This window comes from Pleurodeles waltl, chromosome 2_2 (assembly GCF_031143425.1).
Source record: "Pleurodeles waltl isolate 20211129_DDA chromosome 2_2, aPleWal1.hap1.20221129, whole genome shotgun sequence".
Lineage (NCBI taxonomy): Eukaryota > Metazoa > Chordata > Amphibia > Caudata > Salamandridae > Pleurodeles > Pleurodeles waltl.
Genome location: NC_090439.1, coordinates 410,610,344 through 410,635,120, shown reverse-complemented (window position 1 = coordinate 410,635,120; position 24,777 = coordinate 410,610,344).

Here is a 24,777-nt window from a genome sequence, read left to right as displayed (position 1 = left end):
CCCTCTGAGAGGCCTTCGAAACAGTAATCCGGGGCCAGACCCAGGCCCTGATTGGAGGGATAAGAAAAGAACAATCCATCCAGTGTGGGGATTTGGAAACAGAAATTGCAGCTCTTGAGTCAGCAATGTTAAGTGGAGGGCGGCCAAGCCCTGAGTAGTGTCATCAGCTCTGACAGCAGGAGCTTAGAGATCTGGTGGAAAATAAGGCAAGAATATGCGCACTTGCCACCAGCGTCGCTTGTATGATGTCAGGGACAAAGCCAACAAACTAATAGCCTGGCTTTCGAGGAGAGTCAGGGGGAAAGAATGGGTAGTAAAACTCTAGAATGCAACAGGGGCGACAAATACTACCAGTGAGGACATAGCTGAAACGTTCTCAGAGTACCATGAGCAGCTACATGAGACAGAGTCTATGTATTCAGGTGAGGACTATGCAGACCTCCGGGGGGATGTCCCCCTCCAGGTCCTCTCTAGTGCGGTTTGGGGGGAACTGGCAAAAGACTTGTCAGAGGGAGACTTAAGGCAAGCCATTAGGGAGTTGCAATCTGGGAAAGCCACCGGGCCGAATGGCATATCATTTGAGCTATATAAATGTGTGGTCAATGACATCAGAAAATACATGTTACAGATGTTTCAAGCAGCTAGGAAGGAGGGGATCCCTCCAGTGGATCAGAGACTGGCCACTATATTTGTAATTCCAAAGAAGGATAAAAACCCAGAGGCTTGCAATTCGTACTACCCCAAATCTCTCCTGAACGTTGAGGTTAAAGTTCTGGAAAAGCTTCTAGCCAATAGATTGAGAAAGGTAATAACAGCAGTGATCCACCAGGACCAATTTGGGTTTATTCCCCGGAGGGGTACCAGACTCAGGCCCTCTTTATGACATTGGCGGTAAATCCTGCTTACCGCCAGGCTGACGGCCGTCAACATACTGCTGCGGTGGTGGATATCCGTTCGCCATATTATGACACACACACACACACACCAAACCGACAGAATACAGCCACATACACAGATCCGCTAAGCCCAAAGGTCAGTGGTAAACTGTCAGAATCAACACCCATTCTGTTACACCATCAAAACAACACCCACAGCATCATAACCCATGAATCACCGTGGTGGACATTCAACAGTGGTAAACCATCGGCGGTATACACCGCTGCACTCAGAATGGACACCCAAATACTAAACTGTACAACATTGATCAATTATAAAAACACACACCTGACAGCAATATACACACCACACCCACCCTCTCACACCACTATAAAACACACATCCGTATTACCCACTAAATTCCTTACGAATACAAATCATTGCCACCAGACAGACATCAAGACCACTGCGACAACTACACTGACACCCATACATCCCTCACGCGCTCCACTACGCACCCCCAATCACACTACCTAACACCCACACACTTACATACACCACACAACACCCATGGTCCAACTAAGGCACCCCCGTTTTACAGGTGAGGAGTAGCGGGTCATGGTGGAGGAAATAGTCAGGGTAGAGCCACAGCTGTTTGGAGCACAGGTACAGCAGATATCCATTGCAAGGAAGATGGAGCTATGGCGGAGAACCGTTGACAGGGTGAACGCCATGGGACAGCATCCAAGAACAAGGGATGACATCAGAAAGAGGTGGAACGACCTACAGGGGAAGGTACGTTCCGTGGGAGCAAGGCACCAGTTCGCCCTACAGAGGACTGGCGGTGGACCCCAACTCCTCCCCCACAGCTCAGCGCATGGGAGGAGCAAGTCTTGGCATTACTGCATCCTGAGGGACTCACTAGAGTAGCCGGAGTACTGGACACTGGTAAGTCAACATTTACCACTTATCACCCCCGTAGCTGCATGCCATCACACACCCTCACCCACACTCCCATCACTCCACTCCATCCCACACACAGCACCATCGCAGATGACTAACCCCAATGCCAAGCCCTACATGCCATACCAATGCATGGACAGCCTTCCCAGCCCTGCATGGACACCTATCACCAAAGCATGCACAGCATAGGGGCACTAACAACCCCACAATACACCAACATACACATTCAAATGAAGCAGAGCAACAGGAACGACAGAGGGAATGATAGGGATGTACAATATGTCACAGGCATGAATCATAATACATCACTTACATCCCCACAGGTGCCCTAGCCAATGTCAGCGGACAGGAGGTGCCACAACTATCCAGTCCCACAACAGAAGATGCCCCCAGTGATGACAGTAACTCTGGACTTCAGGATCTGGATCAACAACCTGACCCATCAGGTACCACTGGTCAGTCGGTCACCCCAGCCCACACACAGTCCATCACAGAGCATCCCCCATCAGTATCCAGCACCACAGCACCCACCCAGTGTCCCTACACCTCTGTCACCATGACACATCAATCAGTAGTGTGCCCACCTGTACAGGGACCCCAGTCCACACCTCACAACCAAGATGGTCGGAGACCTGAGGTCAGTGTCAGTGGGCACACCATTCAGGGGACAGGGCACAGGGCAACAGGGACACTGAGAGGACCGCCATGTGCCAGGGGGAGTACAGGCCCAGGGAACAGACTCTCCAGGAGGCACTCAGTAATGTCCTGGAGGCCTACCAACAACCCCAGGACACAATGGGCCAGAACCTGAACAACATGCAGGAGAACAAGCAGCTGCAGGAGGAACACCATCAGAGGTCAGGGAGGATTTGCAGGCCCTCAACACCACCATGATCTTCATAGCAGGAGTGCTGGCAGACATGGCCAACATCATGAGGGAATGGACTGCACAGCAGCGGGCCCCTACCTCAGGCCAGTCTAATGACCATCCCACCACAACCATTGCAACTAGTGGACAGGAGGCCCTGCCACAGGACCCATAGGCCACCAGCACCCCTCCTACTGCAGAAGGTGAACCACCCCGCAAACACTCCTGCAACCCAGACAGAAGCCAGAGACACTTGCCAAGACCAAGACCACTGCCAGGAAATTAGCCTCTCCTGATTGTCCCGCTTGTGTCCCACCCTGTCACCTTGTCCACTTTGAACTGCCTTTGCTCCCCTTCCTTTTGCCCCTTGGACACTAGACCTGTGCTACAAACAGATTGGAACAATACCCTGGACTTTCCTCCACCATCACCCCATTCTATTGCACTTTTCAGTCATTTATTTGCACTACAATAAACACCCTTGAACACAATTTGAGTGACACTGTTTTATGTGTTGAAAATGTGCATTTGTGCGAACAGTCACGTGGTGCATATGATCTGAACACTGTAATAGCATGCAAATAATGACTTGTAACTGTCTGTAGTGATCACATCAGGACATTGTTGTCATATCACCAACATCTGGAAAATAAGAAGCCATAGGTGACAGTAAGTTGAGATCCAAAGGAAGTGAATGCCATCATGCCACAGCCACACAGAACACATCAATAGTCAGAGTAATGGTCAGTTCCACTGTCTCACCTGTGTGTCATTGGAAGTATTGATGCATAACTGATGTTTTGTTGTCCTCATCCTCATCCTCTGACTCCTCATCCTCATTGTCCTTAGGGTCCACTGCTGCCACAGGGTCATCTCCAGTCCCCTCCTCCTGCACAATAGGCACATGTCATCTGAGGGCCAGGTTCTGCAGCATGCTGCAGACCTTTCCGGGTGAGTAGCACAGGGATCCACCTGTCAGATACAGGGACCTGAACCTGACCTCAGGAGGTTGAAGGTCTGCTCAATTATTCTTCTGGTTTCACTCATGTGCCTAATTATAACGGTCCTCAGCCCCCGTCCTGGCATTCCTCACAGGGGCCAGGAGCCACAATAGGTTTGGGTAGCCAGAGTCACCTGCAACTATTGAGGGACAACATTTAGCTTTACACAATCCTATGGGAATAACACCTGATGGCATACACTGACATACAGAGGGTGGGGACTCTGGCTCACCTATTAGCCACACCCTGTGCCTCTGTAGTTGGGCCATCACATTTGGGATGCTGTTATTCCTCAGGACAAAGGTGTCATGCACCGACCCAGGATACTTGGCAGTGACGTGGGAGATGTACTGGTCCTCCAGACATACCATTTGCACATTCAGTGAACAGAAACTCTTAGGATTCCTGAACACCTCCTCATTCTGGAGTGGGGGGACAAAAGCAATATGTGTACTGTCAATCGCCCCAATAGTATTTGGTATAAGCTCCATTGCATAAAATCCTGCCTTCACAGTAGCCAAATCTTCCACCTGAGGGGAAGCAATGTAGCTGCACATGTGTTTCGCCAGGGCAGACAAAACCCTTGCCAGCACGATTGAAAACAATGGCTGTGACATTCCAGCTGCCAAGGCCACTGTCACTTGGAAAGAACTAGTTGCCAGGAAATGGAGCACTGATAGCACTTGTACAAGAGGGGGGATCCCAGTTTGATGACAGGTAGCTGATATCAGGTCAGGCTCCAATTGGGCACACTGATCTGTGATTGTGGCCCTGTCCAGTCTATAAGTCAGTATAATGTGCCTGTCCTCCAGTCTAGCCAAGTCCACAAGGGATCTGTACACAGGGGTTTGTCTTCTCCTCCCATTGATCAATCAATCAATCAGGAATTTGTAAAGCGTACTACTCACCAGTGAGGGTCTCAAGGCACTGAGTAGGGGAGGGAGAGGAGGGGGGCAAGGTGCTGCTACTACTCGAACAGCCAGGTCTTGAGAAGTTTCCTGAAGGTAAGGAGGTCTTTGGTCTGGCGCAGGTGGGTGGGAAGAGTGTTCCACGTTTTGGCAGCGAGGTGCGAGAATGATCTACCGCCGTTTGTAGTTCTATGGACGTGCAGGACAGTTGCAAGAGCGAGGTCAGTGGAGTGGAGATGTCGGTCGAAGAGTAGAAGGAGAGTCGTCTGTTGAGGTATTCTGGTCCAGTGTTGTGCAGTGCTTTTTTTGGGTGGGTGATGAGTTTGAAGGTGATTCTCTTGTTGACTGGGAGCCAGTGCAGGTTTTTAAGGGGGTCTGTGATGTGGCAGAGGCGGGGGATGTCCTGGATGAGGCATGCAGAGGTGTTCTGGATGCGTTTCAGCCTCTTCTGGAGTTTGCCCGTGGTTTCTGCGCAGAGGGCATTGACGTAGTGTAGCTTGCTGCTTACGAGGGCTTGGGTGACTGTTCTTCTGGTTTCGGTGGGTATCCATTTGTAGATCTTTCGGAGCATGCAGAGGCTGTTGATCTGCTGTGGTAAGTATCTGAGGGACACAGGAGTAAGTAGGCTATCACAATTTGAACAATGGAACCACCACCTAAGTGTTCATGTGCAAATCTAGGCAGTGACGCATTTTATCGTTGTCCACCACCATGAAATAATGACCACCTGTACTGTATATAGGGACAGGTGGAAGTGAGGTAACTCCATGGACGGTGGGTGTTGTGGCGGAAGGTAGTCTTGCACCGCCATGTAATTCTTCAGTGGATAATATGAGCCTCTATGGAGTGCAGTGGCCAATGGGGATCTGCGCCGGTGATGACGGTGTACATCGCCGCGGATGTGACTGCCATTTTCAATCTGATTCCTCACTTGTTTCCTGACCTTCAACAGGAGAACACCTACACTGCATGTGCTGCTGTGACCTGTGTCTGGAACCTACCATGGACCGTGCGACGAGGAAAGGGCCTGTGCCTTCACTGTGGAGGAGTTGGAGCAATTGTTGGATGGGGTGCTACCCTAGTACAGACTACTGTATGGGCCTCCAGACAAACAGGTGAGAAACCTTGGGCACGATGCATGTGGGAAGGATGCATGGAGGTGTGTGTGCAAGCATTGTGTCATGGGGGGATGTCATGTGGTGGTGAGCATGGTGTGTGCCGGGTGATGTGTGTGCCAATGGTGATTACAATGGGATTGGTGGGCCATATGTGTGCAGGCTGGATTGTATGTGTAATGGTGTCTTCTCATCTGTATCACCTCTGCAGGTCAGTGCCCAATAAAGGAGGGACTATGGTGTGCCATCGCCAAGGACGAGCAGACCCTGGGGGTCTATGGCAGGCGGAGCACCCACTGTCGGAAACGGTGGGAGGACCTGAGACACTAGGCACAAAGGACAGCAGAGACCCAGCTGGGGATGGCCTCCCAATGAGGAAGGGGTGACTGTCATATCCGGACCCCCCTGATGGCCCGCTTACCAGTGGTTTCCTACCCAGACCTGGATGGGCGCTTGAGGGCATCACAGCAGCCACAGGGGGGGGTAAGTACAGTGGCCGTTACAACAATATTTTGCAGGTGGCATGGGATCCAGGTGGTGGGTGTCAGTCAGTGGGTGCCCCTTAATGCCAGGCCAGACATTGCAGTGTGATCCAGCTAAAGAGTAATGGTTGAAAGGTAACCTAGCTAAGTTGCATTCCATGTCAGACAGGGCTTAGTGGGTCCCAGGAGTGGTCTAGTTGGTGGTGGTTGGCCCTCATCTTGCTGTAGCATATAGCCAATTGTTTGGAAGTGCAATGCATAGTGCTAAGTTCTGATCCCTGTGTGTGACAATACTGTATATCCCATCTGTGGTGTTGGTGCAGTAATTGACCTAGTGCTCCCTTTCTCTCTCTCTCTCTTTTTTCTTCTGTCATACTGTCCATGTGTGCATTAGCATCATCTGTTGGAGGAGCAGGGGCACCGGTGACAGAGGGAGCTGCATCCCACAGGACCGAGGCGGCAGAGTCCACTGACGCGAGGGAACCAGTGGGACGGAGGGCGAGGGGAGCACCACGGCGGAGACAGGGGGTGACAACACAGACTAAGATACCTCCTCCGATGGAAGCTCCCTGGTGGTGGTGGAGACTTCTGTGATCACCCCAGCTGCAGGTACAGCTGCCACCACTGAACCAGCACAGCCCTCCCAGTAGCCCCTCAGTGAGTTACCCGTGCCCTCTCACCCAGGAGGGTAGGCATCTCCTTTGTCCCAGGCACCTCAGGCCCTGCCCCAGTGAGCCCTGCTGCCTTGAATGAGGAGGCTACTGACCTATTGAGATCCATCTCTGTAGGGCAGTCAACCATTGTAAATGCCATCCAGGGGCTGGCATCCAAGGTGCAGCAATGCAACGCATTCCTGGAGGGCATCCACTGTGGATTGGCGGGCCAACAGAGATCAATTCAGGCTCTGGCCTCCTCTCTGATGGCAACCATTATCCCTGTTCCTACCGTCCCCTCTCCAACTATCACTTCCCAGTCTCCTGAACCCCAGCAGAGCATGCACACAAGACATCGCACAAGTGTAGCACAGTCAAACACAGGCACCACACTTCAGCCCACAAGCACTGACACAAACACCAGACAGTAGCCCACACAACCACATCCACTGGCTACCCCTCCTCCTCCTCCTCCACCTCCCTCACAGTCATATCCACACACACCTGCATGCACGGCATCAACATCCACCACCAGCATCACCACACCAAGCAGCACACACACCTCACTAGCAGATACCTCCACAACATCCATTCATGCGTCCCCAGAATCCTCTCCCACCCTGTGTGTCCACCCAAAGGACACAAACACAAGCACTCAGACACCTAACAGACATCCACCTCACACATGCACATTGCACATGTACCTGCACCCAAGTCCAACAGACATACACCTCCAACAACCACTCCCTCAATCTCCACTCCCATCCCTCCTCCCTCTTCCTGCCCTACCGTTCCTAAGATGCGTTTCCTTGCCCAATTTGACCTCTTCCTCCCTCTCCCCACATCCTGCTCATGGAATGTGGAGGCACCTACTAGATGTGGAGGCAAGACAGTGATGGATCCCACTCCACCAGCCAGGAAAGGTAAGGATCCCACACCCCCTGCCATGAAAGGGAAGAAGCCCTCAACTCATGCCATGAAGGGGAAGAAGCCCTCGACTCCTGCCATGAAGGGGAAGGAGCCCCCACCCCCTGTGATGACGGAGAAGAAGCCCTCAACTCCTGCCATGAAGGGGAAGGAGCCCGCACCTCCTGCCACGAAGGAGAAGGAGCCCTCGACTCCTGCCATGATGGAGAAGAAGCCCTCGCCTCCAGCAGCGGCTGGTAGGGTGACACCACCAAAACCAGTGGACATGGAGCCCTCACCTCCAGCTGAGGCAGTGCAGCCCACTCCTCCTGCAGAGGGTAGACCTTCACCTGCTGACACAGTGCAGCCTTCACCTCAGCAGAGGCTGGCAGGGTGACACCACCACCTCCGCTGGTCACAGAGCCCTCACCTCCAGCTGAGGCAGTGTAGCCCACTCCTCCTGCAGAGGCTGCCCAGGAGGAACCTTCACCTGCTGACACAGTGCAGCCCTCACCTCCAGATGAGACAGTGCAGCCCTCACCTCCAGCAGAGGGCATGTAGGCCACCCTCCTGGGACTGCTGTACAAGGAGCCCCCTCCAGAACCAGTGGGCAAGTCACCCACCTGAGAGACTGTGACCTTACACTCCCCAGCAAAGACAAATGGGCATGGACCCCCCTCCAGAACCAGTGGGCAAGTCACCCACCTTAGAGACTGTGACCTTGTTCTCCCAAGCACAGAGTAATGGGAAAAGCACAGAGTAATGGGCATGGAGCCCCCCCAGAACCAGTGGGCAAGTCACCCACCTGAGAGACTGTGACCTTGCACTCCCCAACACAGAGTAATGGGTATTTAGCCCCCCAGAACAAGTGGGCAAGTCACCCACCTGAGAGACTGTGACCTTGCGCTCCCCAGCACGAAGTAATGGGCATGGAGCCTCCTCTAGAACCAGTGGGCAAGTCACTCACCTGAGAGACTGTGACCTTGCACTCCCCAGCAAAAAGTAATGGGCATGGAGCCTCCTCCAGAACCAGTGGGCAAGTCACCCACGTGAGAGACTGTGAGCTTGCACTCCCCAGCACACAGTAATGGGCATGGAGCCCCCTCCAGAACCAGTGGGCAAGTTCCTGACTTCGTCTGAGGTGCCCCCATCCCCCTGAAGTGCCTGACCACTTGCAAAATGATGTCACTGCAGAGTTTTGTGTGGATGATGTCAGGAAACAAGTTGGGCCTTGGGCTGTGCCCTGTGGCCATGTAGGCCCTTTGTACTTTGGACTGGGTATTGACCCTTTGTGGACAAATGAACATACCTCTTTTTTCCAATTGGTTCATTTGGTGGCTCTTCCCATTCAATACATTCTCATTACTGCCTTCTTGTTGTCCTTGCATTATTATGACTTGGGTCCTGTGCCATTGGTTTTACTCTGCAGCTGGTTGTGTGTATGGTGTGTGTGTGTGTCTAGTGTGTGTCATGCGTGTGTCACTCTCCTTTTCTTCCCTGTAGGAGGCTGGCCTTGATTATAGTGAGTACCTGATGGTACTTACACCTTGTGCCAAGTCCAGTTATCCCTTATTAGTAGATTAGTAGTGTTCTAGCAGCTTAGGCTGATAGAGGTAGCTATAGCAGAGCAGCTTAGGATGAACTAGGAGAAATGCAAAGCTCCTACTATACCACTTGTCTCATATAGGTACTAAATCATAAGACACTATACTCAGGGTTTCTAAAAATAAAGGTACTTTATTTTAGTGACAATGTGCTAAAAATATCTCAGAGGATATACTCCCTTAGGAGGTAAGGAAAATACACAAAATATACACACAAACCAAAATCAAGTAAGTGAAACAATCAGAAAGTAGTGCAAACACTGTAGAATATAGTAGGATGCAATAGGCCTAGGGGCAGCGCAAACCATATACTCTGAAAGTGGAATGCGAACCACAAATGGACCCCTAGGCTAGTGTAGTGTATACAGTGTCGCTGGGAGTGTAAGAAAACACTAACGGTGCCCAAGATACCCCACCCAAGACCCTGAAAAGTAGGAGTAAGGTAATACTACTTCCCCTGAAACACACTAAACTTGTGATACAGGATTCTGCACAGACCACAACAGACTGCAAAGCACTGAAGATGGATTCCTGGATATGAGGACCTGCAAAGAAAGGAGACCAAGTCCAAGAGTCGCAAAAGTGTCCTGGGCGGCAGGAGCCCACTAAACCCCGGATGAAGGTGCAAAATGGCTGCCTCCGGATGGAAGAAGCTAAAGATTCTGCAACACCGAAAAGTGCTAGGAACTTCTCCTTTGTGTAGAAGATGTCCCACAGAGTGCTGGAAGATGCAGCATTGCTTCCTTGGAGAAAGACCGCAAACAAGCCTTGTTAGCTGCAAAGGACGCGGTTGAAGAAAAAGGTATCTGCCTGGGCCCCGGAAGGACCAAGATGTCGCTACTTGGGAGAGGAGAGAGAGGGGTCCCTCAGCAATGCAGAGAGCACACGCACAAGAAGGCCGAACTCGCAGAACTCCTTGAACATGGGTTCAAGAAGACTGATCATGGCAGTCATCTCAACACTACAAAAGAGGGTCCCACGAAGACGGAGTGCAACTCAACGAGTTGAGCAATGCAAGAAGGAGTGCTGGGGACCTGGGCTAGGCTGTGCACAAAGGATTCCTTGCAAAAGTGCACAGAAGCCCTAGCAGCTGCAGTTCACATGGTGCACAGGATTACTGTCTGGAGAGGGGAGGAAAGGACTTACCTCCTCCAAATTTGGACAGTTGGACCACTGGACAGTCTGGGTCACTTGGGTCCACCACCTGTGTTCCAGGGGCGACGTTCGTCAGAATGAGAGGGGTCCCAGAGTACCAGTGACGCTGAGGTTTGGTGCCTGCTGGAGCAGGGGGAAGACTCGGTCAACCCACAGGAGATTTCTTCGTGGCTTCCATTACAGGATGAAGGCAGGCAGCCCCCAAAGCGTGCACCACCATGAAACCAGCAGGATTAGGTGCTACAATGTCGCTGGTAGTGTCCTTGCTACTTTGTTGCAGTTTTGCAGGCGTTCTGGAGCAGTCAGCGGTGGATCCTTGGCAGAAGTCAAAGAGAGAGGTGCAGAGGAACTCTGGTGAATTCTTGCAAGTCATTATCTGAGAAAGAGCACACAGGAGAGACACTAAATAGCCCTCAGAGGAGGATTGGCCACCTAGTCAGGTAAGCAACTATCAGGAGGTGTCTCTGACGCCACCTGCTGTCACTGGCCACTCAGAGGCCTCAATTGCATTCTCACACCTTTGGATTCAAAATGGGAGAGGTCTGGGACACACTGGAGGAGTACTGGGCACCACCTCTGGGATGGTGATGGACAGGGGAGTGGTCACTCCCCTTTCCTTTGTCCAGTTGTGCGCCAGAGCAGGGACTGGGTGTTCCCTGAACCGGTGTAGACTGGCTTATGCAAGGAGGGCACCTGTGCCCTTCAAAGCATTTCCAGAGGCTGGGGGAAGCTACTCCTCCCCAGCCCTTAATGCCTATTTCCAAAGGGAGAGGGTGTAACACCCTCTCTCAGAGGAAATTCTTTGTTCTGCCTTCCTGGGACTGGGCTGCCCAGACCCCAGGAGGGCAGAACCTTGTCTGTGGGTTGGCAACAACGGTAGCTGCAGAGAAAACCCCAGAGAGCTGGTTTGGCAGTACCCGGGGTCCATAGTGGAGCTCTGGGGATACATGGGATTGGCACCCCAATACCAGATTTGGCATGGGGGGACAATTCCATGATCTTTGACATGTCACATGGCCATATTCGGAGTTACCATTGTGAAGCTACATATAGGTATTGACCTATATGTAGTGCACATGTGTGATGGTGTACCCGCACTCACAAAGTCCAGGGAAATTGCCCTGAACTATGTGGGGGCACCTTGGCTAGTGCCAGGGTGCCCTCACATTTAGTAACTTTGCACCTAACCTTCACTAAGTGAAGGTTAGACGAATAGGTGACTTATAAGTTACTTAAGTGCAGTGTAAAATGGCTGTGCAATAACATGCTCGTTATTTAACTCAGGCTGCAGTGGCAGTCCTGTGTAAGATTTTTCTAAGCTCCCCATGGGTGGCAAAAGAAATGCTGAATCCCATAGGGATGTCCTGAAACCCCAATACCCTGGGTGCCTAGGTACCATATACTATCGAATTATAAAGGTGTTCCAGTGTGCCAATTAGAATTGGTGAAAATGGTCACTAGCCTATAGTGACCATTTTAAAGGCAGAGTGAGCATAAGCACTGAGGTTCTGGTTAGCAGAGCCTCAGTGACACAGTTAGGCACTACACAGATATACACATTCAGGCCACAAACTATGAGAACTGGGGTCCTGGCTAGCAGGGTCCCAGTGAGACATATAAAACACAATGACAAATAGGGTTTTCACTATGAGCACTGGGGCCCTGGTTAACAGGCCAAAAGTGGGGGCAACAATACAAGAAAGATGCTTCCTTCTCACACTCCCTCCATCCATTGTGTGCTAGGCAGCTGTACTCACCGTCATTGTCTTTGTCAGCATTGGTGTGCCAGGTGGAGCATGGAATACTTTCAGTTCTGATTGCATGGAGGCGTTGGTCTTCTCTGTGTCTCTGTAGGTGAGTCTTTCGTCTTCTGTAACGTGTTTCCGCCAGGCTTTTGATGGCATTGGTTCCACCCGGAAATCATGGCGGTGTACTGTGTCACGATATGGTGGGCGGTACTTTGTCTCCCGCCTGGTGGTTGATGGTGACCGCCGGCGTGTGTGGTGTTGACGCCCTGGCAGATGGTTGGTACATTGGCTGTCTATGGGAGGTCTCACCGCATTGTCATAATTTGACAGTAAATACCGCCAGCCTGTTGGCAGTATTTCTGCTATTTCATCACTCACCGCCAATTTCATGATGAGTGCCTCAGTCTTAGACACCTCTATGGGGTCTTGTACATGATAGGGGCCCCCGGCCATGAGGACGCAGTTGTGCTCTTGTTGGATGCCTGGATGGCATTTGAGAGTATTGAGTGGCAGTACCTCTTTGCTGTCCTTGCCACTTGGGTTTTGGCCCCCAATAATGTGCATGGATTTAACTTCTTCATCAGACCCCCTCTACGTGGATGACATCCTGCTTTATGCTACACGACCTAGCACCAAGGTGGACAGGCTACTCCACATCTTCCAGATTTTCTGTAGCTATTCAGGATAGCAGACCAACAGGGACAAGTCCCTGGTTTTCCCCCTAACAGGAAGCACCCCTACATTGCCACCACGGTGTACTTCTCCGGTGGTGACAGCTGGGTTCTGATACCTGGCTATGTATGTTACACGCAATATGAAGAAATTCATCGAGGAAATCTTTCTTTCTCAGTTGAAGCACCTCTATGCTGATGTTTCCCACTAGAGGGATTCCCTGCGTCCTTGATGGGGCGTGCCATGCTTTTCAAAATACATTCAGGGTGCCACCTACGGTGTTCCACAGAATTAACAGTGAGCTGCGGAGTCTTCAATGGGGTGGGGTAGTTCACATATCTCACTGATTAAGCTCAAAAGAGGGGTGTTTAAAGGGGGGCTGGCAGTTCTGGATATACGCACCTACTACTGGGCAACACAATTGTGTATGATAAATGATTGGGTGTTCACGGAGGGAGACAACCCGGAATTCTGAGTGGACAGAGAAGCAATGGGGTCCACGATTATCCGTCAATCTTATATAGTGGACAGCAAAGGGACCAGCTGCCATTCCATACTCAGTCGGTGGTGTGGGCATGGATGAAGGCTAATAGATTTTTGGGATGTAAGGGTAGGCTTACAATTTGAACACCACTTTGGGATAGTAAACTGCGGCATGAGGTTGGGAAATTGCAGAGCTTTAGGAAATGAGAGTTGATTGGGACAAAACATCTTGGGGAGGTCTGGAGGGGATGGGCACTGTTTTTTATTTGAGGACCTGGAGAGGGATTGTGAGATGGGAAAGTCTGAGCTCCTTAGCTTTCTGCAACTGAGGCATACACTATGCAGGTACATCCTGGAGGGGGAACAACTGCCAGAGTCATCTCCACTGGAAGACAGATTACTGTCAGACCCAATGACAGACATGGCCATCTTCCTGACATACAGGAAATTAATGAATAATTTCCCTGATTCTATGCAGTTATTAAGGGCGGCTTTGGAGGGTGACCTGGGATTAAACAAAGACGATGACTGGGTGGAGGTATTCCAGAGCCCTAGAGAGGTTGCCATAAGGGCCTGCTTCCAGTTGATATAGCTAAGCGTCTTACATAGAGCATACTTCTCTAGATTGCTGCTGCATACAGTAGACTGGGACGTAGCGACTCCAATCTGTGTGCTTGGGGATGTGGTGAGGTGTGATCCTTCTTTCAAATCCTTTGGGACTGCCCTGTAATTCAAGGATATTTGGGGAAGGTGGTACAGATCATGAACAAGGTTATGGGGCTGCACATACCGCTGGAAGACAGGTGGCTTGTTTTGTGTATCACAGGAAAAAAGAAGTGGCCCAAATATGCAAAGATTTGGTTGCAGTTGGCAGCCGGGGTCGCCAGGCAAAAAATAGCAAAGGGATGGGGAATGAGCAGACCCCCAGGGTTGCAGATTGGGAACATGACCTGGACTGGTGCCTGCCGGCTGAGCAAGTGATCTATAAATGCAGGGGATGTGAAAAGAAATACATGAAAATATGGTCAAAGTGGATTGTTTACAGAGACATGGGGGAATAATTTGGGGAAAGGGGAAAGATATTTCTGGGAGCCAGGGAGGGGTAGTAAAGACTAGTTTGGAGTGATACACCTATGTGATTGCGTGCTTGCGCTGGTAATGTCATCACTGAATGCTGTCTAATTCCATGATGCTATCGTATACCTCACCCGTGATGTTTTCTATGTGGTCAAAGCTTGTATGCTGAGAAATTGTTTAAATAAAAAGATGTTGAAAAAAAAAAGAGACTCTAAGTATGTTCTCTAAAAAACTTTCACTAGAAAATTTAATCAAGACTATCTATACAATATCCTCCAAAAAAGAACATTGGAAGGCAGTGGGAGAAGTAAAACCACTAAGCTCCCCATGTGTTTATTTGGTTGCTACACAGGACTACATAGATATAGTGGACAGTTGGTGGGCGGGTAGCTTGTGAATGCAGGGAACAGAGCTCAGCCACAACAGACAGATGCTCTTCCATCCATAAATTTGATAACAGAGAATTGGACATATTATGCTACGCCTTGGGGTATAATGAGCCCCTGGAGTAGCAACCCCCCTTTTTTTAAAAATATGAATTTCAAAATGTGAGGCTCAACACCTTGACCACGCACCTTGGAATAAGGGATGAGGTGACACTAATAAAGAAGTGAGGGAAAGGGCAGGGCCTCGTACCAGAAAAACCTGACATTCACGGTTTCACTCACTGTACGGGAGACTGTACGAGGGGGCAGGGTAGGAATGAAGAGGGTGACTCTCCTTGATAAAGTAATTGTTGGATGTTCTCTGTGTGTGTGTAAACATGCCCCTTGAGATAGTCAAAGATGGTCCTCTACTAAGAGGGAGACACAGTGAATTCTGTTCTGTGTTTTGTTTCCTTACCACCTTATATAGATCATGTGGAATATGAATTGTGAATGGGGCAGAAGTAATGCTCTCTTTTCAAATATGGAAATATGGATGTCTCTTTAGTGTGTGACTACAGGAGATGCCCATCTCCCTACAGACCATGAGGCACGGGGTCTTAAAAAAACTAGGTAATGCAAAATAAAACTAGGTAATCCAGCATGAGTCACAAACTATACAGCGTGGTTTTACTCTTACGTGTTTTGTGGTTCACAGTTTTATAGCATGCTATGTGGTAATAATGTAGAATCATGTGTGTCACTGTTGATTCTCACTTACAAGAAGTTAAAGCAGAATATTGCTATACAAAACAATGTGTGACTGCAGACTAGGAGTAGTAGTGGTCTACAAGTTTTCAAAAGATTCTGTCTCCTCATGTTTTACCTCCTGCTAGGCTAATTGACCTATTATAAAAAGAGGGAATGTAGGTCCCTTCCTGCAATATATATATATATATATATATATATATATATATATATATATATATATATATATATATATATATATATATATACGCACATATATGTATATATATATGTACATTGATATATACATATATGTGTATATATGTATATGTATATATATATATGTATATATATATATACACATATATGTATATATATGTGTGTGTGTGTATATATAAATATATATATATATATATATATATATATATTTATATGTCAATAAAACAAAATTCCAAGATATATGGATCCTCAACAGCCCTGAAGAATGCCCAAGACCAGATAATGCTTTAGAAACATGTTGGTGTAAAAGAGGTACAGAAGGGCCATAATACCCAAGTTGTTTCTCCCATCAATACCCCATTGTATTGTTTTAATATACTGATGGTAACACTGAATAAAGAGATATCTTATGGTTTGTCCTCAGGTATTTTTATTAAGCATATTCAAATAAAATAGAAATGTATCCAGATTAGATCATTCCTAAGAACTTCCTCAAGAAAATCCTCCTTAAGATTGAGTCTGCCCTTGTCGTATTATCTTACGAGGATGGTGTGAGTTGGGCAATGATGAAGCATGTCACAATACAAAAGAGTGAGCCCACCTCATCCAATTCTTTGAATTGTCAGCAGTGGAGATAATTGAGCAGACAAGTATATAAATCAGTTGGAGACGCTCAAGAAAGACTCACATACCCGACTAAATGAGTACCACATCCTTTTGTGTTGTGACGTATTTTTTCTCCACTCCCATTTTTCATTGGAAACACACTCAATATCAGTTTTTTCTTTGCCATATCTTGTTTAAGAAGGATTTGCTTGGTGTTGTTTCCTGTGCTTGCTTCAGATGGCTGAAGGAAGTGCTGCACCTCCACCTGAAGAGCATCAGGTGATTCGGGATGATGAAGAGGAAGGACATCCACCTGCCGATAAAAGAGAAAGTGAAGTATGGAGTGAAGTATGGAAATACTTCACCATCCTTTCAGGTGGGAAAACAAGGTATTGACGAGGTTCGTGCAGTGCAATTTATGTGGCATGCAGCTCTCATGAGGTACTAGTAAAATGTAGTCATGGTACTTCTAGTATGTTGAAGTACATAAAAACCATACACAAGTGTGTCTATCATCATATACTCAGGGAGAGAGCTGTAACATCTTAAGATCTCAAGACACATTGTCCTACATGTCAGATGTTAGTGGCATTAAAAGTTTCTAGTTTCACTGATTTTTTTAATAAGTAGTCAACAACCACCAATGTTAGTTTATTTTAATGACTTACAGTCTGATTTAGATCTTGGTGGTCTTACTGCCATCCCACCACCACAGTGGTTTCATGTACTCTGTTGAGTTGACAAAGTACCACCCGCCATATTTAGGTGTCAGCGGTTGGGCAGCAAACTGCCGTTGTGGTGGTTTCCCATTGCTGGCCAATTAGACTGCCACTGTCGGCCTGGTGCAGTAATACTGACCTGATTTAGATGTTCCTGCTATACCCACTGTGTGACGTGGCAGGTCGATGATGAAGGGGCAGTGTCTCCTAGGATATATGTGTTGACATAGGAGTGTTGCACCCAATGTATGTGACTACCTATGTCACACATATTCCAACCCCAAGAAAAACAAAAAACATACTTACATGTATGTTAGCGGTTGGGTAGTGTTCAACGGTACAGGCTCTTTACGTCATTAAGAAGTCCCATGTTTTGGTCACCTTTGTGTCTTGCAACAAAAGGCTGAGTGTGCTTCGGGATGAAATGTCAACAGCAATGGCAGGAGTCCTCCAGTCGTGTTCGAGTCAAAAAGGTAAGAGAAAAAGGGGGAAAAGGTGGGTTTTCACCCCCTTTCTTCCCCAATCCGCCAGTCTCAAGTTGGAGGTGTTCCCACCACAGTCAGCCTGCTGGGAAGGCACTTCTAAATCAGCACAGTGGTAACAGTGGCTTCAGGCCCTCCACCATCCACTATTCCTATTGCGCCTCAATCCAGGTTTAGATTCCTGGTGGAGTCAGTGGTACTGCTGCGGTCTGGTGGGTGTGGTCCCACCAACATCTAAATCAGACAAGCAGACCACCAGGCCGCTAGACGCAAACACCATTGAAAAAGCTTTGGCTGGACTGTTACTACCAATATCTAAATCAGGCCCTTCATTTTTGTTGCTCTGGTTGGACCATAATTTTCCCAAAAATTGTAGTTAATTCAATCCAGTTTTGTTTATTGAAAATGTTTTATGGCATTAAGATTTTTCATTTAAAACATTTAAAAAAACAAAAAAAATGTAAAAAATGTTTTGGAAATTTAAAAAAAAGTTATTTTTAGAGCCTCCATATGATCAATCAAAGAGCTTTCGTGTTTCAGTTTTGCTACATGTTTGAATAAAGAATTTTGTATGTGTAAGCATGTTAATGTGTGCATCAGTGTGTACTTGGGTGTGTTATCATTTGCATGATTGTGTGTTTGGGTGTGTTAGTGTATGGATGAGTGTGTGTCTGGGTGTGGCAGTGTATGGATGAGTGTGTGACTAAATGTTTCAATTTATTGACGAGTGTCAATCACTCAATCAATTCGTTTTTGTGTGGCTGCTCACATTTGAGGGTCAAAAGGTGCTGGGAGGAGGGGCCTCATCCAAAGAACCACGTCTTGAGGTTTTTCCTGAAGATGGTGAGCGATGGGCTTTGTCTGAGGTGCAGGGGGAAATTGTTCCAGCTCTTTGCTGCGATGTAGGTGAAGGAGTGCCCTCCGATGGAGGTTTTACATGTCTCAGTCTATATATGAATGTTTTAATTGGTGGTGTTAAGTGTATCAGTCTATGTATGAATGTTATGTTATGTTAATGATTTATAGAGCGCATGGATACCCAAGGGCTTCCCAGCACTAAAAGAAATATACAAATCCCATCAGTGCCATCAGAGTGTCTAACAGGGAAACAAAAAGGTCATCAATTTCTTACGAAAGGAAACTTCTATATGGTCTTGACGAAGTCCCAAAGGCAAAGTATTCCAGAGAAGAGCAGATTTTACTGAAAATAAATTGCCTCCCCATCTGGACTTTTTTAAAGCGAGGGGTGTAGACTTGTGCAGAAGAGGAAGACCTAAGGGGCCTAGTCAGAGCATAAAAAGACAGGGTCTGTCTAAGCAATTGCGGCACACAGTTATGCAAGGCTTTAGGAGTCATACACATCACCTTGAATTTGACTCGCTGACTTATGGGGAGCCAATGAAGAGAGGCCAGAGCGGCTTTAACAGAGGTGTGTCTGGGGATCTTTTTTAACAACCCTGCCGCAGAGTTCTGCACAATTTGTAACCTTCTGATCACATATTTAGGGGAACAGAGAAAAAGAGAATATTAATGCTTGAATAAGAATTCTTCTGGCCAAAAATGGTAAAAGGTTGATGATTTTCCTTAAAGTCCTTAATAGGCCAAAACATGATGCAGCAAGTCTTTTGGATTGGTAGTCCATAGTAAGATGTGGATCGATCCAAAAACCGAAGCTTTTTATGTTGTCCTTAGGCGACAGGAGAGTTCCAAACCCATCGGGCAAAATTGTCAGAGAATTAGAAGGGGGATGATGGCCAATGATCATTACCTCTGATTTATCGTCATTCAGCTTGCTCTTGGACTCCGTCACCCATTTGGATACCTCATCCAGACAGGCTGAGAGGTTAGATTGAGGGGTATTTCCAGAATTCAAAAAGGACACTACTAGTTGGGTATTGTCTGCATATGAGACCAAAGAGATGCTGTGGGGTTCTACAATCTTGGCCCACGGAGAAAGATAAATGTTAAAAAGAGTGGGACTTGGCAATGAACCTTGTGGAACTCCACAGGGGAAGAAGAGGGGAAAGGAATTGGAATAAAAGGCACAATCCAGCACCTGGAAGATTCTATCCTTTAAGAAGGAAGAAAACCAGCACAGTGCATTCTCCTTAAGTCCTATCCTAGAGAGTCTTTGAAGGAGAATGCTGTGGTCCACAGTATCAAAAGCAGCACTCAAATCTAATAAGATGAAAGTGTCCGTGGTGCGTCAGTGTATACATCAGTGTGCATTTGGATGTGTTAGTGCATGAAAGAGTATTTGCCTGGACATTTTAGTATATGTATCAGAGTGTGCCTGGGTGTGTCCCTGTATATATCAATGTCTGCCTGGGTGTGTCACTGTGTGTATCAGTGTGTGCCTGAATATGTTAGTGTATGTATCAGTGTGTGTCTGTGTGTGTTAGTGCATGCAAGAGTGTGGGTCTGGATGTGTCAGTGTTTGTATGAGTGTGTGCCTTGGTGTGTCAGTGTATGTATGAGTGTGTACCTGGGTATGTTAGTGTATGTATCAGTGTATGCCTGGGTGTGTCAGTGTATGTATCAGTGTGGGCTATGCTTTGTAAGTGAGTGTGTGCCCACGTGTGTAAGTTTATGTATCAGTGAGCCTGGCTGTCAGCGTATGTATCAGTGTGTCTGGGTGTTTTAGTACATGCAATATAGTGTGTCTGGGTGTGTTAGTGTATGCATCAATGTGACAGTGTATCTATCAGTGTGTGCCTTGGAGCATCAGTGTATGCAGGAGTATGTGCCTGGGTCTCTTAGTGTATGGATGCATGTGTCCCTGAGTGTGTCAGTGTATATGAATCAGTGTGTGCTTGGGTGTGTGTCTGTATGCATCAGTGTGCACATGGTTGTGTCAGTGTATTCTTCAGTGTACAACTGAGCAAGCCAGTATGTATATCAGTGTATGATTGGGTGTGACAGTGTATGAATAATTGTGTGCCTTGGTAAGTTAGCGTACAAGTATATGTATACATATATTAGTGTTTTCATTACTCTATATTAGCGTATTTACCTATGTGTGCTTTGGAGCAGTTACTAATAGTGTGGAAATGGAGACATGCACAATTAATAACCTACATTGCTCCAATGAATGGATCCATCAATCTGTGTCAAAAGAGATAAAATATAAATAGAAGTTAAAGTGCTAAAGTTTCATAATATAAATGTATCTATTAAAGCTTCAATCTGTAATTAAAAAAATTCTATTGTTAATAATAAAACATAGAAAATGTATGTTGTTGTATAGTGATTGTATATATTATTTAAGCATCTCATGTTCTCAGTTCCACTGTTCTCAGCTTCCATAATTTTAAACTAGAAATTAAGTGTCTATAGATAGATCACCCATCAATGGGAGAGAAAACAATCATATAGCTTGTAAAGAAACACATAGGTTCATAGTATGTTATCTTAAATTAACATTATTATGCATCACACTCACTAGACATAGGGCCTGATTACGACCCTGGTGGTAAAAACCGCCAGGGCCGTGGTCCGCGGGAGCACCGCCAACAGGCTCGCGGTGCTCCTTTGGGAATTCTGACCGCGGCGGTACAGCCGCGGCCAGAAACGGAAAGTCGGCGGTGTACCGCCGGCTTTCCGCTGCCCAGGGGAATCCTCCATGGCGGCGCAGCAAGCTGCGCCGCCATGGGGATTCCGACCCCCATACCGCCATCCTGTTCCTGGCGGTTTCGGCCGCCAGGAACAGGATGGCAGTATGGGGTGTCGTGGGGCCCCTGGCATGGGCACTGCAGGGGCCCCCGTAAGAGGGCCCCACTTAGAATTTCAGTGTCTGCTTAGCAGACACTGAAATTCGCGACGGGTGCTACTGCACCCGTCGCACCCCTTCCACTCCGCCGGCTCCATTCGGAGCCGGCTTCCTCGTGGAAGGGTGTTTCCCGCTGGGCTGGCGGGCGGCCTTTTGGCGGTCGCCCGCCAGCCCAGTGGGAAACCCAGAATGACCGCTGCGGTCTTTTGACCGCGGTACGGTCTTCTGGCGGTTCCGGAAGCCGCCCGCCAAGCTTGGAATGACCCCCATAATTACCTAAGTGTTTTATGTAATAGATATAAGGTTAATGTAAGTAATTTCCTATATTAAGAGTGTTGTAATGCAGTTCATATGTAGGAACATTAGCAGTACATGAGAAGACTTATAAAAACACCACCTTCATAGGCTGCATGATGTCATAGAAGCTGGTAATGCAGTAAACAGGAGTAGAGTATTTTAGTGGTCTAATTCTCTTTTTTAATGTTGCACCTGTTCTTCAAATGTGTTTGATTGTGATGTTATTCTTATGATAATCTGTCCATCCGGTTTAAGTTTTTGAAAATAAATGCAATAGCCAAACAAATATTTACGTTTGATAAGTTAAACAGTATTTCTTTCTCCACAAAGTAGTTCTTTGTCCTGGTTTGTAATTTATGATGTATGTTTCCCATTTAGTGCAATTTCTGTTGTTTCATTCTAAGAGTAAGTGCACTTCAAGATTTTGAATTGCTTATGACGATATCACTCTTGGTAGGCCGCATGCTGTCTTAACTTATTGTGTTAGAAGTCCTAGAAGTGTACTATTTCATTTTTTTAATTGGAATCCTCCTTATATTTTGCTTCAGGAAGGAGAATGTAAAAATCTGGTAGATTATTAGGCAATCTCTGCTTGAATGTAAGGTCGCTATTATCATACTCTGTCCATCAAGTTGTATTTTTAAGTAGAATGTGCAGTGTCCAGATGTAAAACTTACTCCTTCATGAAACATAATTGCTATACAGCGATATAATTTTTACCAGAAATAGAGAATTGTCCAGCTTTAAAATGTGTGATTTGTCTTCTAACTGCAGTGCATCACTGTTGCATTAGGATGATATACTTGCCAATTCTTCTTATATTCAAAGTTGATGGAAGCTCTGAGTTATATCTTGTACAGGTGTTATTCTGAGGAGGCATCTTTAAACAATTTTCCAGAACTAACAGTTTTACAGTCTGGTTAAGTTAAGTATACAAATTGTTCTGAATCTATTTGTGTTTTAAAAAGAAAAAGAAAAATGTTCACAGCCGTGCTGCCATGAGTAACTTAGTCCAAATAGGTCAACAGTAGGTACCATCTCTTCTTCTAAGATGCCAAGTAGGACCATCAAGTATTCCTGTGCCTCTTCTTGAGTGTTTTCAGAGAAGTGTACAGAGCACTGATCTGCAAGATCTCTAATACAAGATACAGAATATGTTTTTGTTCTATCACTGCCCAAGCGGTCTAACAACGTAAGGCGCTCAGCACACAATCTTTTATCCTTTTTCTGTTTAATTGCATGAACCAGAGGCGATAAAAAGAATAGTGAATTGAAAACTACGTTTACATAGCAGTTGACTCCAAAGAGGTTTGAGAGCTGGTAACCAATAATTTCACCAGTATTTTTAGTATTTTTTTCTCAAATAGTTCTTTCTTCTCTTTCTTCCTCTTTTTTCTCAGGAACGTCAGTATGATCCTTTTTAATCTTTCACTTTGGTAAGAGTCTATCTTTTTATAAGGCAGAAACCACCAAAAATGAGGAGCATAGAGGCTTCTCAAATGGTTATACTCTATCACACAACTCGAGTCAGCATTTACTTTACTGTTATCAAACTCTATCAGATCAGACAAAGTTCTATCCTGTGGCAATGTAACATATAACATACCTTCCTTAAATATGGTGCTACCATTGTTAATAAATACTGCTTCTACACTTAAACCTTGAGGCTTATGTGTAGGAGGCTGGACCTCTATCTAATGTGCAAAGCTAGGCACACTGTGCAGGTGGTCCAGGCAACCACACGCTGGTTTACAGGGGTAAAAACTAGATCAAATGAATGCTCTAATTTTTAACGTAGCTTGTTTGAGCAGTTAAGCCAATCTTGGAAAAGTCCAAAACATTTATTGTACTCACAGCATTAATCCTGCAATTCACACACTCAAACAAATAACTTGCGACCAATTTATAAACATACTTCAGATTTTCATGTACTTTTTAAGACAAAGATTATCAAAACTGAATAAGTACTTTTAGTGAAATTCATTTTTGAATTTTAATAAAAATAGTCTTTTTGTAATTACGCACCATGGGAATCAATGGAAGTTTACTTTTAAAATATACTTATAAAATTGTACAGTTGGTTTACCAAGTTCTTCTTTTGCAGGTTTATCAAGGTCGTCGTTATGCACACTGTGCCAGCTGGAGAAGTTCAGGCAGCTCCCAGTTCCAGCAGGAGCAGCGAGGAAAGGTCTACGGAGCTTGCACAGGGCCACTGCTGGGGACCACTTGGAAAAGCACCACACAGCTAAGTCTAAAGATGGTTCCTTGGGGTCCCCCCTGGAGTCTCAAGGTTGCAAGGGGTTGGGGACCCTTAAGGCACAGCAGGTTTTTTGGTGCAGGGCACAGAGTGGCTGAGTGCAGAGCCAAATGATGAGCCAGGAGTTGTACGCAAGGATGCCCTTAGAAGCAGGAGGTAAGTTGGTTCAAGGGTCGTTTGCAGGACAATAGGGATGCTCTGGTGGGAGGTCCAGGATGTTCCTGAAGTCCCTTGACTGGAGCTTCCTCCTGGCCCCTTTTTAGTCCTGAGCGGGCTGGTTTTCTTGGTGTCCGATGTTAGCTGACCAATACCTAGGGTTTTGGCACAGTTTGGCTACTGGAGGATGCAGTGATACTAAACTTGGCACACTAGCAGGGTTTTTCTTCATGGTTGTTGGTGTGTCATTTGGTCCAGCTGTGGCATCCATTTCACGAGTTAGTGGCTGGTCAGTGAAGTAACTCTCATTGGCTTGCTGTTTTCCTGCTGTTGCAGCATGGTACCTCCACTGTGAAGGGAGTTCTATGATCATTTTCGAAACCTGAAGGTCCTCTGGCATTCTTTAGAGTTTTTACAGTTATCCAGCAGCCTCTCAGTGGTGATTGTCGGGTCCTGGGTGCAGCAGGCAGGGTTTGGTGCCTTTTCTATTTTCTAATCTGAGTTCATGGTATAAGGATGGCCACTAAATACTGTATTGTTGGGTGTTGTAGGGGGAGCCTGGTGGTGACCAATGGGTCATCTACCTTAGGGTGGCTATACACCCTAATTGACCACATCCTGTGAGGAGGGGTCACTTCCCTGTACCTGT